Consider the following 10,570-nt stretch of genomic DNA (forward strand, 5'->3'; position numbering starts at 1 on the left):
ATGATCTCATGCTGTTCTTCCATTACTGTGAACTTCCCATCCCCCTGTTATTTGTATGTAAATGGAGCTTCCATTGTTTTGATTCCATAATTCTTCATTTATATTGAAGACCGGTAGATAGCTTCTTTCCCTATTGTCTGGGATCAAAAACCTGGTTCTCCCTTTGTTTGGTTACAGACTTCGAAGCATACTATCTGTAAGTATTCCTATTTCCTCAGACAGCATTAATACATGCATTTCACAATATTAATAACCAGTGTGACATTATCTTTCATAAAAGGATACAGTAATATACATAATTGGTTGATTCAGTTATTTATTATTTGAGGTAAAGACCCCTGCAAGAGGCTGCCTCCCGCACTTGCTAGGTTGATGGCTTTGTTTACCTTTTATGTAAATGTACCTTCATAGTCTTTGCCTGGCAAACTACAATACATCCTTTGTCTAAGGCAGACTATGCTTCTGAATTGCTTGCCAAACACAATTCTAGCACATATCCATAACTCTTTGTACGTACCCCATGTATACATTATGCAGGCATACTAATGCCCAATGGGTTATTTGTTTTCCAATGTTATCTTACATGACTTTTAGATACAGATTATGAAAATGGTGTGTACACTAACCTGTTCTTGAAAACCTCCAATGTTGAGGCTTCCACAAGCTCCGTTTGAAGCCTATTCCAGTTCTTAACTATCATTATAGTTAGAAAGCTTTTCCTAATATCTGACCCAAAGCTCCCTTGCTGCACATTAAGCCAATTACTTCTTGTCCAACCTTCAGTGGACATGGAGAACAATGAGGCACTTCCTCTTTAGAACAGCTCTTAACATATTTGAAAACTATCAGATCCCCCTCAGTCTTCTTTTCTCAGAACTAGACATGCTCAGTTTTTTTAACCTTTCCTCATAGACCAGGTTTTCTAGACCTTTTTAGTCATTTTTGTTGTTCTCTTTGGGACTCTTTTCAATTTGTGCACATCTTTCTTAAAGTGTGCTGCCCAGAACTGGACACAGTACCCTAGCTGAGGCCTCACCAGTGCCAAATAGAGTGGGAAAGTTACCTATTGTGTCTTACATATGATACTTCCATTAATGCTATAACCTGATGTTTTCATAACTAGTGTAAAGAGGAAGGGGAAGAGGGAGCAGCCTTATCAGGTGCCTCTTTAAGGAGAATCTCTTTGTATCAAACCTAGAGGAATAGCTCAGTGGTTTGAGCATTGGCCTGCTAACCCAATCCTTGAGGGGGCCACTTAGGGATCTGGGGCAAAATCAGTACTTGGTCCTGCTAGTGAAGGCAGGGGGCTGGACTCTATGACCTTTCAAGGTCCCTTCCAGTTCTATGAGATAGGTATATCTCCATATATTATAAACCAACACTTTGTCAGGTGAGGCCATGTGCATAGAGTTGATGTATCTTCTAAATGTTGATTCAAAGTTAAACAGTCAAATCCATTATTACAGAAGTTGCAATTGATTCCACTTATCACATGTTACATCTAGAATCATCCACTGATCTAACCGGATCTGGCTTAACAGACAGCTTAAAATGCTTATGTAACTGTCTACCTAACATATGTCTGAATAAAAATGATCATTTTCTATGGAAATATTACCAAAAAAGTAGCAAATAACATTAGCAGTAATTCAGTTCCCATATTTATATATGGAACTAATTTACTAATATAATTTCTTGGAATTTAATTTAAGATGTGGCAAAATACTTAATACAAAATACTCTTCCTACTAATTCTTCCTATAGCTGCTTAAGACTTAATTGGAAATTTAAAGTCTTTAAGCAGCAATTTTTTTCTCCAAAGATGCTTGATGATATGACAGCTATTGAAGTGCATTAGGTACAGAACAAAAATCCTATTAAGTCCAATGTTCTAAAGGGCACAAATATACAATCATCTATTGCACATGCATGTTGCAGCTGTTTGTCACTTCATTTTAATCTACTTACAAGAAAATAAGTTAGTCAGCATATAAAAAGATTGGATTCCTAATGGAGGAACATTAAGAACTGAACAATAAGTAGTTCTAATAATGTTATCAGACAAGTAGATTGTGTTTAAATGTTAATCATTTAACAATTTTCCAGTAATTTCCAAGAGACAAGAATTAGGAATACTCACAGATAAACATGCTTTAAAGTCTGTGACCAAAGGGTGATGAAAATTTTCTTACGAATGACAGTGCATAAATTGACACTGATTATTATTGTTTTGTTTTATGAAATGATACAACTGTTTATAGGATTTCTATCTTGCTGGCTTTTTAAAACTTTCTTCTTGAACCAAATTCTCTTCTTAATTTCATGGGTGCATCTCAGTTGACTTCAGTGGGATTGCACCTGAGTAACCGAGGGGAAAATTTGATCCTTAATTTTTTTGCAATCATTAATGGATTAATTTTTTTTAAATGCTTCTGAAAGGCAAAAGATAACCTGTGGGCTCCTGCTATATTGTTTAAAATATTTAGTCTTCCACCTTATTATTGGACTTCTATTGCAGGGACTTTCTTCCTCTAAGCCAAAGCCCATTTAATGCCCAAATACTAACGAAGCCAATGGAATGTACTGATCTCAGAGGCACTAAGAAAAGATGCATGTCCTGTCTACTACCTGGAATTTGGTAATGACATGCAGAAGTTATACGCACTTTGACTCTGTTTAAGGAGGATGGTTGAAGGTGTCTTTTCTTAATGAACAGGAGTCCCGGACAAGGGTCATGCTGACATGGTTTTGTTTTTATGAGTGAACTCTGTCTTTTCTATGGAGCTCTTCTTTACTGCTTAAAATGCTTAAGGACTCTGTAGTCATAGGGTTGCTATTTCTGCTTGACACTTTACGCATTTGTTTTCTCTTCATTCTCTGAGACAGAGTAGCCTTATTCTAAACATTGCTGGTACCAGAATGGAAAGAACCCAGCCATCCAACTGATGTGTCAGTGAATGGCAATGCAATAATCCATTTTTCTGTGAGAGCTTTGTACATCATCATTTGTAAAACTTAAAATTATTTTGCTGCAATCTGTGGTCTACATTAAGACTCTGAATGAAGTTTAGTGCATTCCATTTATTTTTTAGCCTTTCCTTGAATGTTTCTGAAAAAGGAAAAATAATGTCTCCCAGTAAGGAGATACCAAGAACACTGACTGGATAATTAGGCACATTTCTCTTGCTATTAAGAGAATTTTTTGTCTAATATCCTATATCATCTCTTACACTGTATCTTCCAGTGTTCCATTTGATTCACAGTTCTCAAAGAAAGGGGCATATTTACTGCACAATGAAGCTAGTCAAAGGATATGTCTATACTGCAGTAAAACATCCACAGCTGGAACAGGTCTGCTAGTTTGGGCTGTAGGGCTATAAAATTGCAGGGTAGATATTTGGGTGGACTGAAGCCTAAGGTCTGGGGCCTTCCCCTGTCGCAGGGGCATAGAGTCCAGGCTCCAGTCCCAGCCCAAATGTCTACACTGCAGTTTTATAGACCCCCTCCCCCCAGTCCAAGCCACATGAGCCCAAGTCAGCTTATCCAGGCCAGCTGTGGATATTTTATTGCAGTGTAAACATACCCCCAATATCTAAAATGTCTAACCTTAGGCTAATCCTTACAAGCCTCAATTCAGCTTGCCTAACTTTAAGCATGTGAGTAGTCCCAGTATGATACTTAACATGAACACAGTCCCACTGAAATCAAAATTAAAATTGAGCACGGGCTTAAGCAACTTGATGAATCAGAGCCATAAGCAACGTAGCCCAATAGACTGAGGACAAAACTGGAGCGAAGAACAGCTGACTTCTATTCCTAATGCTGTCATTCTTTTGCTTGTGTGGCCTTGGGCAAAATAACCTAAAAAAATGTATACCTTGAAATGAATTACAGAGTATGTAACCATTTGCCACTGACAGATAATGTAGATAAATAGCAGCAAACCAACATACCTTTCAACTATGGAAATAAAGAACTTTGTAGAGAAGTCTTCAAAACACTGTAGGGGTATGTATAAATGTAAGCAAAAATTGGCATTACTTATTCCTTTCTCTCCCCAGGCTTAAATAAAAATTATAACTACCAGATAAACATCATCCTGACACTGTGGCATGTAAGATTAACTACCCAAAGATCATAAACACAAAAATGAACAAAGATACCATCAGTCATACTCAAGTACAAATGAACCCTCTAGCACTTCCTCCTCTTCAGCAGACAAACCTTTTTTACAGAGATTCCTGATCACAATCAAGGTCACTTGTCAACCTCTCTGCATCTCAGTTTCTCCAGCTGTAGTATGGGGATACTACTTCCTGCTATTCACAGGTATTGTGAAGATGAATGTGTCTATATCTGTAGTTGAAAAATTAAAAGGACTTAATCAATGCTGTATTTTATTATGAGTTTGGGTGCGTCTTAGACACAACCAAATCAAGGTAAGCAACCATGTGTGGACACAATTCTGGGGAATGCTTCAGTCCAGCAATGCTTTGCAGCGAACAAGCTAGTCTTAGCCACCACTCTGGTTCTGCTGGTGAGGAAGAGAAATTTTCCTGCACAATAAATTGCTCTCTGTTGGCAAGACTGAAGGGGACAGCCTGAAAATTTAGGGGAGTCCTGTGGTAACTTGGTCCTTGCAAACAGCCTTGACATTGTATACAGTTTCCACATTGCAGAGAGCAAAACAAAGCAAGGTGAGACCTAGCTGTGTCCATTTACTCAAAGTGGTGTGGCTGAGACCACATCAGATTTTTTCAGTTTTAAAATGAAAGCCTGAGTCTCCCAGTATTTTTTCCAGCTTATTAAAAATGGCTCTTAAACGCCATTCATTGATTTTTGTTGATATTTTTTACCTGCAATATATGCATTCTAATTAATTCTATATCTGTATTAGTTCTTACTGGCAATAACGAATTATTTAATAGCAAAATCAATTTATGCTTTCTGCACAGCAGTAAAGTCCTATAAATGGGGGAAAATACAGCAAGACAATTGCATTGGAAAAAAATATATTAAAGTTAGCCAGTAATAAAGATATATTTTTCTTCTTTTTTAACATTAGAAATTCAGGACCTGTCTACCCAGCAAGGTTTACGGTAACTCCAACTCTACATCTTAAAACCTCTAATGACAGGAATACCACAACATCCCTAGGTTACTTGTTCCATTGCTTAACTATCCTCGTTAGAAATGTTTTGCGAATATCCAAACGATACAGCTTGCTGCAAACTAAGCTGATTTCTTCTTGACCTACCCTCAGTGGACATGGAGAACAATTGATCGCCATCCTCTTTATAACAACCTTTTGCTTATTTAAAGATGTATCATGTCCCTCCTCAGCTTTCTCTTCTCTTGACAAATCGTGCCCAGTTCTTTCAACATCTCCTCATAGGTCATGTTTTCCAAACCTCTTATCATTTTTGTTGCTCTTCTCTGGGCTCTTTCCAATTTGTCCACATCTTTATTAAAGTGTGGTGCCCAAATCTGGACATCATATTCGGCTAAGACCTCACCAGTGCTGAGTAGAGTGGTACAATTACTTCTTACAACACTCCTGTTAATACATCCCAGAATGACATTTATCTTTTTTTTTTTTTTTTTGCAACCACCTCACACTATTGACTCATGTTCAATTTATGATTCACTGTAATTCCCACATCCTTTTCTGTAGTATTACTGTCTAGTCAGTTATTCCCCATTTTCTAGTTGTGTGTTTGATTTTTCTTCCTAAGGCTACATCTACACTATAAGGTAGGGCTATGATTCCCCTGCTTATGTACACATACTTATGCCAGCTCTCACTGAGTACAACATGAGTATAAATAGCAATGTAATCTCAGTAACACAAGTAGTGGCAGTGGAGGCACAGCTGAGCCATGCTGAATACAACTGTACCTGCCTGAAACCAGTGGCTATGTACTCTGCACGGCTCAACCATGCCTCCGCTGCTGCTACACGTGTTACTGTGGCTACGCTGTTATTTATGCTGGCATTAACTCAATGAGAGCTGGCGCAAGTATGTGTACACGAACAGGGGAATCACACTCCTAGCTCATAGTGTAGATGAAGCTTAAGTGTATACTTTTCACTTCTCTTTATTGAATCTTATTTTATTGATTTCTGACCAATTCTCCAATTTAACAAGAGTATTTTGAATTCTAAACCTGACCTCCAAAGTGCTTGCAGCCCCTCTGAGCTTGGTGTCATTTACAAATTTTCTAAAGTATACTCTCTACTCCATCATCCAAATGACTAAGGAAAATATGGAATAGTACTGGACCCAGGACTGACCCCTGCAGGATATGTCCTCCCAGTTTGACCGCAAACCATTGATAACTATTCTTGGAGGGCAGTTTTTCAATTGGTCGTGCACCCACCCTATAGTAATTTCATCTAGTCAGTGGTTCTCAAACTTCATTGCACCATGACCCCCTTCTGACAACAAAAATTACTACATGACCCCAGGAGGGGGGAGTGAAGCCCGAGTCCACCCAACCCCCTCCCCACCCCCCCGGCCAGGGGGGCCAAAGCTGTCCAAGGGCTTCTGTTCTGGGTGGGGCACATGTAACCTTAGCCCCCCTACCCAGGGCTGAAGCCCTCAGTCTTCGACTTATGCCCTGGATGGTTGGGCTTGGTCCCCAGGCAGTGTGGGGCTCAGGCTTCAGCTTTGGCCCTGGGCCCCAACAAGTCTAACATCAGCCTTAGCAACCCCATTAAAATGGAGTTGCAACCCACTTTGGGGTCCCGACCCACAATTTGAGAACCCCTGATCTAGATCATATTTCACTAATTTTCGCATGAAACTGTCGTGTAGGACTGTATCAAAAACCTTACTAAAGTCAAGATGGATCATATCTACTGCTTCCCCCCATCCAATCGGCAAGTTACTCTGTCAAAGAGGGAAATTAGATTGCTTTGACGTATTTGTTTTTGACAAATCCATGTGAGCTATTACTTATCCTATTATCCTCTACATACTTGCAAATGTATTGTTTAATAATTTGCTCCAGTATCTACCTGGATTATCAGGATGCATTGATTTAAATCAAAGCTATTTAAAGCACAAATTTTAATCAACCAGGAAACTTTGATTTAAATCATCAATTTTAATTGCATTTTGCATTTACACTTTTTAGTTATTTTCCTAAACAAGGTTGATTCTCATTGGTTGCTAACAATTAACACATGTTGATTTGCAACCAAATATAGCTTTTAAATTAAATTTGACGTTTCTTTTTGCTAATCAGGAAGATGCACTATATCTATGCACATTTGTTAAACCAGTTATATGGTTTAATTTATATTTATTCATATTCTTATTTTTTACAATTTTTTATGATATAAGAAGATGTGGAATGATGGATTTCTTATTAGATGATTATTAATTTTTACTTGTGATTCGTGTCAACCTCTATTTCAATGGAAATTCAAATCCAATCAAAAATGCATAAAAATCCATTTTTTTAAATTAAATAAAACTACTTTAAACGTGTTGGATACATAAGAAAAAAGTTTATCAAAATGTTTTTAACATTTAAAACTAAGTGACTTATAGTTAGTGAATTCAACTAATTGTTTCTGGTCACCGTGTCCTTAAAGATTTTAGAACGAGTAAATCTTATCCTCTACACCTACTTTTTATTCATAGATTGGAAGAGGAAAACAAGCTTTTCTGTTTTTTCTACTCCCAATTGGTTTAATAAGTTATTGAACTGAACTAGTTGAATAAACTGAAATGAAGAAAATATTCTCTCTGCACCTATAGAAAAGGCTACTGCTGTCAAAAGCTTGTTTAGCATTTCAACAAACTATGGTCCCAGGTGCTCAGCCAGGTCAGTGTTTGATTTTGCTTAAAACTTGGACGCAAATATGTACTGCTTAACATTTTTTGATATTTAATTTAAATAATTTTAATAGATGATAAGCTTAGGTTGGCAACATGGGTTGGCAATTTCAAATTTAATTTTAAATAGGTGTATTTTAAAAAATAAACCTACATTTAATTTAAATGAAAAAAAATCTATATGTGTATTTAAATCATCAATTTTTACCCACCCTGATTGAAGACCCCGGGGTCTTCCTTTCCCCCTTTTGAAAGATAGGTATTATATTTGGCCTTCTCCAGTCCTCTGGGGTGTCACCTGTCCTCCATGAGTTCTTGAATAATCACTTAAGTACTCTGGGGTGACTTTCAACAGGCCCTATCAATTTGAATACATTTAACTTATCTGAATATACTTTAACCTATTCTTTCCCTATTCTAGCATGAGTTCTTTTGCCCTGATTGTTAATATTAATTGTTTTAAGTATTTTGTCATAATTAACCTTTGTAGTGAAGAGAGAAGCAAAAAAGGCATTCAACACTTCAGCCTCCTGCGTTATCTGTTATTTGCTTTCCTTCTCTCTTAAATAATGGACCTACACTTTCGTTCATCATCCTCTTATAATATATATATATATATATATATATACTTCTAAACTGTTTATAGAACCACTTTTTATTGCCGTTTTTGTCCCTTGCTAATTGTAACTCATTTTATGCCTTAGCCTTTCTGATTTTGTCACTACATGTATAAACCTGTTGCCCTTGAAGCTCTAAATTGTTGCCTTTAAGGGTGACCACATAAAGGAGAAAATGTGTATTTGATTATGTCTTGAAAATTTGTTCTTAGAGCTGCACCCTGTAATTTTTCTGCTGCAGTATTTGAATCAGGCTGTTGCTACGGGGGAGGAACTAGGCACCGCTTCCCCTGCAGTCCTGTAAACAGCTCTGGTATGATCTGGGAGCACTCTAAGAGCTTGCCTACATGGGAAAACCACTAGTATAACCTAAGCTGATATAGTTATACCAATATAGCTTCCTCTGTGGACCCTCTTTTATTCTAGTATAAGAGTGCCTTTTTCAGTTTGGCTTGTGTTGCTTTTGAAGGAGCTTTAGCTAAACCAAAAAAAGGCACTTATTCTAAAACGGTCCCATGTAGATAGATAACCCTAAAAACTGCTGACCCTTCCCCACTCCAGCTGCTCAGCAGCTCCCCTACTGACTGACTGCTGCATCACAGAGGAGGAAGATGAGAGTAGAACTGGTTACTCATTATTGTCTTACCTGTTGGTGTGTGGGAGCCACAGGGACAGCAAGATGGGAACTTGGCTGGCTCTGCCTCACTGCCTAGAGCTCCCAGTCGTGGGTCACGCCCTCACTGTGCTAAGCATTGTACAAGCACAAAACAAAAACATGGTTCCTGCTATGTTTACAATCTAAATATGAGAGAAAACAAGTGGAATCAGCAAACAGACAGACAAGGAAACAATGAAAAGATACTGGTTAGAATGATAGGCAGCGATCATGGCACTCCAACCATTATGTAATCATTTAACCTCCTAACCATCTAAATGGCCACTTGTGCATGTAGTTGTGAATTTTATGCAAGCACTGAAGGTAACTGCATGCAGTTTTGAAATGAGACCTTACACCCCAGTTACTAATACCTGGTCTACATTAGAAAATTGTACTGGCAAAATGCCTTTTTGGGGAGGAAGGGGGGGGGAGAGAATACAGCCTGGTTGACATTTAATTTTCTCTGCTCCTGACAACAACTTCCACTTTTGCCAGCATAATTATTCCCCCTTTTGAAGTAACATAAGCCCCCAACGATATATAAAAAAAACTTTAAAAAAATCTCATCTGCCACAGTACAGGACCAACTAGTGGCCAATTACATGGCACCTACTGTCTGGAAAACTCTATGGCCATATCTATTGCGAATAGATCTGCTTAAAAGATTCTCCCTAGCTGGTGAGTATCTGAACTATGACTTTCTCCATTGCTACAACCAAATAGCCTTCAACCTGTGTTAGCAACTGTGGAAAATATTCTCTTGCTACTGCCACTGCAGAAAATGAGCTGGCTATTTCCACCAGGGTCAGACTACATGATACCTAGATGACTGCCAGAAGCTGAGACTGAACGACAGGGGATGGATCACTTGAAAATTTCCCTGTTCTGTTCATTCCCTCTGAAGAATCTGGCACTAGCCATTGTGAGAGGGCAGGATGCTGGGCTAGATGGACCATTGGTCTGACACAGTTATCACCTCTCTGTATTATGTTAGAGGAACTGGAACAAACAGGATTAGAAGCACCAGCCACTCTCTAGGTATTAATACTAGGGGGAACAAGCTGGGGGTCACTTCCACCAGGTTCCGACCATTAGAAAATGGCCTTTTTTCTTCTGTCATATATATTACTTTTATGCGGAGATATTCCTCTTGTTCCTTTTCTAGGACTAGCTTCTCTGGGAATCTCCTGCAGTAAGCTCTATTATAAAGAAGCACTTCTAAGGAAGAATCAATGGGAAAATATACCCAGTCAAACATAAACTTTCATTTAAAATTGTAAAAAGACCAAATCTGTTCCAGCAGTTCACTCTACTTTCAAAGGAGAACTATAGGTTCATACTCCCTCTACTGGTCCATTTGCTTCAATAGCATAATACAAACTGTTCAGTAACTAAAACAGAAAACTTACAGGGTGCAATACTCTCATCTGACAAGAAGTAAAGATGAAA

This window comes from Trachemys scripta, chromosome 6 (genome assembly GCF_013100865.1).
Source record: "Trachemys scripta elegans isolate TJP31775 chromosome 6, CAS_Tse_1.0, whole genome shotgun sequence".
Classification (NCBI taxonomy): Eukaryota; Metazoa; Chordata; order Testudines; family Emydidae; genus Trachemys; species Trachemys scripta.